The sequence below is a fragment of the Camellia sinensis genome, chromosome 1 (assembly GCF_055761805.1).
Source record: "Camellia sinensis isolate YWXY chromosome 1, ASM5576180v1, whole genome shotgun sequence".
Lineage (NCBI taxonomy): Eukaryota > Viridiplantae > Streptophyta > Magnoliopsida > Ericales > Theaceae > Camellia > Camellia sinensis.
The window spans coordinates 155,857,097-155,865,590 of record NC_138961.1 but is presented as its reverse complement, the minus strand read 5'-3'; the positions used below and the strand labels follow the sequence as shown (position 1 = coordinate 155,865,590).

At 33.5% G+C, this 8,494-nt stretch overlaps 1 pseudogene across 1 annotated transcript; it reads left to right on the top strand.

Moving 5' to 3' along the window:
• Window positions 1-5,420: 5,420 nt before the first annotated feature.
• Window positions 5,421-6,379, top strand: LOC114292721 (ethylene-response factor C3 pseudogene; annotated as a pseudogene). Its single transcript, XR_014328765.1, has one exon. The product of XR_014328765.1 is annotated as an ethylene-response factor C3 pseudogene (transcript).
• The last annotated feature ends 2,115 nt before the right edge of the window (window positions 6,380-8,494 follow it).

Sequence of the window (8,494 nt, the reverse complement as noted above, 5' to 3'; positions counted from 1 at the left end):
TCCCAAGATATTGCCCTGGCGGAGGCATCCCATCAATACTTGAATATGGTTTTCCCGTATAGGGTGAGCCAAAGCCCAGTGAAAATAATCTAACACAATACATGAATTTTAATAAAGATATAAGGGTGAAATGCATATGTAATGCTTATGACCAAAACGTCTCATTTCTCTTTCCAAACCATGCAAAGTTCGGTTTATATCACCATTCATTATTTATTTCCTTCACATTAGAAAACAAGGGGGAAACCTTAAATCGGTACAACCTTTCATGGATATTTCGTCTGTGAAAAATCGTCAAACGACACCTGTATAAACGTAGGCTATACAAGCACTACTATTGCCATTTTACAGATATTTCGTCCGCGGGAATCGGCACTCATGTATACGCGCATTTTTCGAGACTTTCACCCTAGATACACAGACCAACTTGATTTGGTGATACATACTTCTTTTCCACGTTTACCTATTTTTCTCAAAATCATTATACTTGTACAATGTATCAAGATGTGATAATGCTCAATGCAAATGGATGAAAAATTGATTTCAATTTGTCTAATCCTTATGTAATTTCTACAACAATCATAACTATCCTCTACCGATAGCCCGAAACTAATATTTCTAAACAGATATAAAATCTCGAAAATAGATAAACTTTCCAATTTCAGTATGTGAGCGCTAATACATGTCCATATCAATATCCATCCGATTTTATATTTCCAAGATCAATTCCATTTATTTATACAAAATAAAAATTTGAGACAATTATGACAAAACGCTTTTTTCTTTCAAAATCCATTCCAAGAATAGATTCAACAATTCTATCACAACTCAACATCATTTTCAATCCCACAACCATTTTCAATATATCCATTTGAAAACTCTTTTTTTGATTTCAAATCAAAACCTAGGTTTGTTCAAAATCTTCCAAAATCACAAGATTGTTTTGAAAAAAACAAGTAGTTGGGTTAAAAATCATAAAAAAGTGTAGAGAATCCCTACCTCAAAGTTAGAAGACGAGACAAACGTGGATGAAACTCGTATGAAGCCGAAACCCAACTCTATTCGGATAAAAATGAGCTCTACCTTTTTCTCAAAGGAAGTAGGGTAGAGAAATCAATGGATACAAGTGTTTTAGAAGAGAGAATGTGAGTTTTAGAGAGAGAAACAGAGAGTCTCAACTTAGGATTTTTAGAAAGTTTAGATAGAGAGTTATGAAAAAATGATTATTACAAACTGATATACGCATAGTCTGCTCGAGCGCAAGAAGTGACACTCAAGCGTTCAGATACAAAAAAAGTTACCTCTTGAGCGCAGGAAGTGTCGCTCGAGCATAGAAATACTCTCCTGGTAGTTTTACAGATAGATACCTACCGCTCAAGCTCAAGAAGAGTCGCTCAAGCGCACAACCGATTGAGAGCAGAATGTAACACCTCGAAATAATCCAACATAAATATAATACATCAACCCACAATCACTAAGTAATAATCCCAATACACAAGAGGTACCAGAAGGTCGTAAGCACAATATTCCATTACAAAACTTCAAATGTTTATACAAAAGTAATCTCACATGTGAATACACATTCATTGAAAGCTAGTACATGAATCTATAGCATGTGAAATCATTAAACCAAAATGAATAAGGGCCCTCAAGGGCTTACAAATTCCAAGGCATGAGCCTGGTTACACCAAAATGATCCATCGGACCCATACATGTTGGCCCTTGGCTTTACAAAAATTTACAACAAAATAAAAGAGTAATCTACTCTTCACAAAACATATCCACACTCTTAGCTCGACGGGATCACAACATCTTTACCTGTACCAAAATTCCATAGGGGTGAGCATAAAGCCCAGTAGGGAAATCCTTACAAAGTATATACATTTGTGCAAGATTTCCAATATCAAATGCAAATGCAAATGCCATGCAATGCCATTTCAATGAAAATCCCATGTCATGTTTTTCTTAAAAATCACCATGTTTTGAGTAACATTTTGCAATATCATCAATTCCAACCTTTCAATTTAAACACAAGGGGGCGGTAAGTACGAATTTGGTAATCCCTAGGTTGGTGTCTGCAAGTAGGCTCAACAAGCACTACCAATAACCCACTTTACCGGTTGCTAACTGGAAGGGAAGTGATACTTCATTCGTGCGTGTTTTCGGTCTTTTACTCTGGACACTCAGGCCAACTTATCAAATTCATCTACACCTCCTAACTGGACTTACTAACATATTTACCCGATAACATTTCCATAATTCGTATACAAAACATAACTTTTACTTAAAGAAATATTTCCAAATCAAAGTTCACAATGCAAGATAATTAACTTTGCAATTTCAAGTATCTTGACAACAATATTGAAGCAAATACGTTTCCCATTTTCTCTTTTCAATGTTATTTCGCAAAATAACTATATGCCATCAATACACAACAACAACGTCTCATCATGCAAAAATTCTTGGCATTCTAGTTATTTCAAGGCTATATGAAATTTTCAAACATCAACTTCAAAGATTTCAACCAAAATCTTGATTAGTCACCAAAAGATTTGGCATTTAACAACTAGTTTGTTTGGTTGCTGACGGATGTTTTAGCGACATTTTTGTAGGTCGCTAAAACCTAACATGGCATCTGTTTAAGGCTATTTTTAGCAACTAAATGTTGTTTTACAGTGATGATTTTTTGGTATTTGGCGACTAAACTATTTGGTCATTGATTCTTTTAAAAGCATGATCGTAGTGTATTTGGTCGCCGAATCATTTAGTGACGAGGCTTCAGCAACCCTTTTTTTTAGGTCATTGATACTTTTAATTCTGAAAAATATACTTTTGGTGACCAAAGAAAATGTTGCTAAAAGTGCAAATTGTTGTAGTGACTTGTCCGACCTCCCAAGACAAGTTTCACTTAATTAGGACTTGCGCAGCGTAAGAGTATTAAACCCACACCAAATGCTGTGATAACAATAACTTGAGGCTAATCTCCTAACCAATTGTGCTATGCCCATGAAGTTGGCCCAAGAAGTGTTGAACTTGAGACCTGGGGTCTTAACCCCCAGGCCTTAAAAATGCCTTTTTAACCTTCATTAAAAACTAAAATATTTTATCATCACATTTTAATACTCATTGGCATTTTTTACCATGCAACCACCTCTCTAGTCCTATTTGTTTCACTGGATATAAAATGGATGATATAATGTCCTGTAGAATTTATTCATGATATATATGAATAGGATATATATATTCAATAATATATCCCACCATTCATGTTTGTTAACTTGATATATAACACTGGATATATGTTGTCATGTTTGTTTTACAAAAGAGGGTTGCTATTCATCCCTACCTTTCTTCTTAGAACCCCAAACTCCTTCATTTTTGTTTTTTCCAATTTTGCCCAAACATAAAATTCTATTTTTACCCTCATTTCTAATTCCCAAACCCTAATTCTAATCCCATCCACCTCTGGCGGTCACCACCACTTCCGGCTATCACACTATCCCCCTTTCACTACCACCTTTGGTCAGTCGCCTTCCTTTTCTGATGTCGCCTCTCCATCATTTCCCCTAAAAAGCCTAACCCCACAACCCACTACAGTGTGTGTATGTGAGAGAGAGAGAGAGAGAGAGAGAGAGAGAAAGAGAGAGAAAGAGTTTGATGGTTACAATCGGGCCTCGTCATCGCTAAGGGCACCATCAGTCATGGTATTTGTTGTCATTTCAGACGATGGAGCTTCTGATCGTGAGTTCTAGTTTGCTATTTGGGTTTGTGACGCTTTGATCCAACTGGGCTTGGTGCAAATCTAGTGTGACTTCTCAGTTGGTGAGCGTTGTGGAAGGTGTTCGCCGGGGCTGCAAAATCTGGCAACATTAGCAATTGGAGATTTCTAGGTTAAAACCAATCATCAAAATCCACAAACAATTTTTTTTTTTGATCAGCAAAAAGAAGTTTTATTGATGAAGAACATACAAAGTATGCTATAGGACATCAATAAAGTGGAGGGTGCAAAAAGTATCACAGTGAAACATCAAATCCACAAACAATTTGATGGTTGATTTTGGAAAGTTTTTTTTTAAAATTTATTTATTGCTTCATTTGCCGTTGTGTAACGAGATTGACTTTCGATTCTAGGTTTTTTCGATTGTTTGTGGGTCAAAAATGGTGGAGATTTGTTTACTGGAGAGCTAGGGTTTTGTGAAGGTTGTGGTGGTCGCAATGGTCGATTTCGCTATCTGGGTCTTATGATGCTGCGATAAAGTTGCGTAGGGGTGTTGTCGGAGGTGAGGAAGGATGGGGTGGCATAGGAGAGATAGAACCAAAGGTAGTGGTGGTGCCATAGGAGGTGGTGCTGGCAGTGAAGGCTGCCGGTAGTAGGACAGAAAAAAAAAATATCGGGGTCCAACTAAAAGAGGGGTATTGTTGGAATTAAAGTGGGGGTTCAAAAAGAAAATAGAGGGGGGCGTGTTTAGTTGGGTGGGGGTTCAAAGAAGTGGGGGGCTAAAGTAAAAAGGTAGGCGTATTTTGCAACACTCTTACAAAATGAATTGTGGAATATAACTTATAAGCAATTAATTTCCAATAATTTTTCCAACCAAAAATATATATATATATATATATATTAATGCCGACTTAATATTAATAAACAAACAAACAACCACCACAAAATTATTTTAAACAAGTATTTTGATTCAAAATAACTATCCCTAGATTGTACGTAGAAATCAATATATCTTTTTGTAAGCAATCTGATTTTTTTCAGGTGAAGAGTCTGATTTTGTAGATATATTTTTGGTTTATGTAAATAAATTTAAAAAAAAAAAAGAACTTTTCACCTAAACAAACAGATGTCTCAAACCATTCATCTGCAAAACCAATTGACAAAAAAAGCTCTGAGAAATAATTTTTTTGGCGCATAGAAAAAATTAGATTTTTCATTGTTTATGTAAAAATAGTAAATAAATCATTTTGTTTGTTTATAGACGCTTGATTGTTTTCCAGATCAAGAATATATATATATATATATATAAAATTCAAGAAGAGGGGTAAATTTATCTTTTTATCCACCAATTTTGGAGGACATACAACCTCGCCGTATATTATATATTGTCCAAAAAAAAAAAAAAAAAAAAATTTATAGACAAAAGATATGTGGGCCTCATACTGTATTATCTCCAATCAAGTCATTTAATCATTGCAGGGAATAATGACAGAGGTCCGGACTCGAGTTAATGAAGGTTTGAAAGCAAATTCTTATTAAATAATTCAGAACCAAGTACAACACCATTGAAATCGTGTTTAAACTCAGCCACCAAGTTTGTCTTCCAACGTCAAACTATTATAAATAAAATAGTAGTATGATTCCAAGAAAAGTACATATATATATATATATATATATAAGGAACAAAGATCAAAGAGAAACAAACAAATCAATCCCACACCACCCACTCTATATTCATTTATACAATATCTTGTTTCCAATATCTAATTCTAACCCTATTCTTCTTAAATCAATTTTTTTTCTACTCGATTTTCTTTAAACTCAAAAATCAAAAGTGTTACTTGTTAGGTGCTTAAGGTGTATATGATTCAAGTCTTTTTGAAGGAGGGAGAGACTGAAAGAGAGTAAAATTTATACTTAAAACCTATCAACACATTGATGGATGATTATTTGTCTCCTAGTTTCGATTTCTTGCCTGAGTCTCCATTAATGTCTTGGGGTGAGCTTCTTTTCGATAACGATTTGTTTCCAAGTGAAGGAATTATGTTGGATGAGAATTTTCCTTCACCGGTCAATGTTTGCGCTGAGGAGGAGGTAAGAGCAAAATCATCAGACACCAATTTGTCTAATGAGAAAAAGAAAGAAATCAAAAAGGAAAAACACTACATAGGGGTTAGGAAGCGGCCTTGGGGAAAGTATGCAGCGGAGATACGTGATTCAACAAGATATGGAATTAGGGTTTGGCTCGGAACATTTAGTACTGCAGAGGAGGCTGCTTTGGCTTATGATCAAGCTGCATTGGCAATACGAGGTCACCTGGCTCGCCTCAACTTTCCAATGGAGAGAGTCCAAAAATCACTTCTTGACATGAATTGCAACTACAATGGTGGCTGTGGCTATGGATGTGGCACGGGTTCCTCCCCGGCTGAAGTGTTGAAAAAGGCACACAAGATGAGAAAGAAGTTTTCTAGACGAAGTAGAAAAAACAAGAAGGAAGAAATTAGAAATCAAGATGATGTGGTGGTGTTTGAGGACCTCGGTGCAGATTTGCTTGATGAACTCCTTAGATTAACTGAGAGTGCTACTAGCTAGCTCCACTTAATGTAGTATATGCATCATAGAATCATACTTTCATTGCAACAATTCAATTTTCACCTCAAAGATTTCTTTCTAAGTTGGTTTGATTACATTAAAGCACTATTTGACATAAATTAAATAAGTATACTTTATTTAAATAAGTGAATTTATTTGAATCATATCATCTCTCAATTTTTCTGTATATATTTTCGTAAAAAATTAAAAAATATATTTATTTAGATCATTCCAGCAATTTCTAGATTTTTATTTATTTATTTTTTTTACATGTTAAAAAATATGATTTGTATCTACAGTAATGATAGAGATTCCCACAAAATATGATCCCTACAATCTCAAAATGATTTGAACCATTCATATTACTGTCAGATATAATCTTAACAAAAAATTCAAACATATCAATAATTAATATATCAGTAAAGGCCATAAAGATCCTCCTTTATGGGTCCAAACATTTTCCTTTGTATCTAATTGTTGCAGCATCAACTAACCACAATCAATGGGTTGAATCACCAAAGTCTAACAAAATTTCATGGTGCAGCTCTTTGTCACTAGTATGTGTGTCAGTGGAAACGATATTGAGTCAAGCATGACATCACGCACTGATTAATAAATAGCAATAATGCGAGGTGGATATGCCTGGTATCTCCTTGACCAAATAATATGAAGGATAAATTGAAATAGAATAGATGTATTTTAATAAACTCCTTTTAACTAAAAGTGAATCCTTAGCAAAATTATATATCAAATAAATTATGAAAAAAACTATTTAATTCAAATTTGAAATTTATAGATAAACTATTAAATATAAATTTGAATTATTCTTTTTAAATAATTAATATTAAGTTCATGCATTTCAAATCCGCACCTATCCAACCAAAATCTTAAAGATACATTAATATCACATCTGAGTTTTACATATATAAAACATTAATGCATGTGCACACACACGTGTACAAATACTTGATTTGGTTGTTTTATCTACTTTTTATATTTGTGCTCAAGTATTTTGATTGTGGTTAATTTAGTTTAATCGTGGTTAATCCGTAATTCTTGTGTCAAAAGGTGACATCAGCATCATAGTAAACTATACATGATATACCAATTGTAGATAGAAATATGAATTTTTGTTTAAAATAAAATACATGATAGTTATTTGTTATTAGATATATGCTCAATTGTTTTGGGTTAAAAGGTACACAATAAGCAGATTTCAGTATCTTGATTGAGCTTTGATTATTATTGGGCTAAAATGGTTCATCAAGCACACAAGCCCAACTCAATCTCTTTTGAGACTTTCATCATGGCTTGCTCAAAATTATATTTATATAATTGCTTTGCATCGAATTAAATCATATGCTCTGCAATTTTTCCGGCCTGTCAATTCTTTAAATTTCATTCATAGGAACGTATTTCTCGTATTCCTCTTCAGCAATTTTGAATTTATATGCAGTCAAAATTTAATAGAGTCAACTATTAAAACCACAAAGAAAAGAAAAGAAAAAAAGAAAAAGAAAAGGATTATGTTGTGGGAAGAGTCCAACTCCAAGCCCATGTCCTAATCAAAATTCAAAACAATAATAATCCAAACTTTCTATTGTCCGGCTCCAACACACCCTTAATACCATTCCATAATAAATCCATAATAGTGCTTCTGTTTTCATACCAAAATTAAATAACAAAAAACTAAGGTATTATTGGAGAGAGAAGCTTATATGATGTGATGCTAATGCATTTATTTTACAAATTTATTTCATCTTGGCAATTCTTGAAACAATACTAGTAACGTAAGCCAATTTTTAATTTAATTTTTATTTTTGGGTTTGTACAGACAAGGAAATTGATGATGGGACTTAGATGTCTCTGTAAAATTGAATGAGTCCGTTTTGTTTGACTTGAGGTTTTTCAAGTATTGTATGGTGGTTTAGCTAGCAATTTGGTAGGGCTTATTTTCCCTGTCAAAATGATGTCTTTCATTCTCTGCTGATTGCATCAATACTATTCATTTTTTCCAATGAAAAAGAAAAAAAATTGAAAGTTTTAATTTTTTATTTGTTTTCAATCTAAATTATTTGCCCAATTTTGTTGAATAAAACTGACAAAAAAAAAAAAAAAGAGAGTATAATAGCCATTAAAATCAATAAAATGTCTAAATATAATTTTCGTTGAGTTTAATAACTA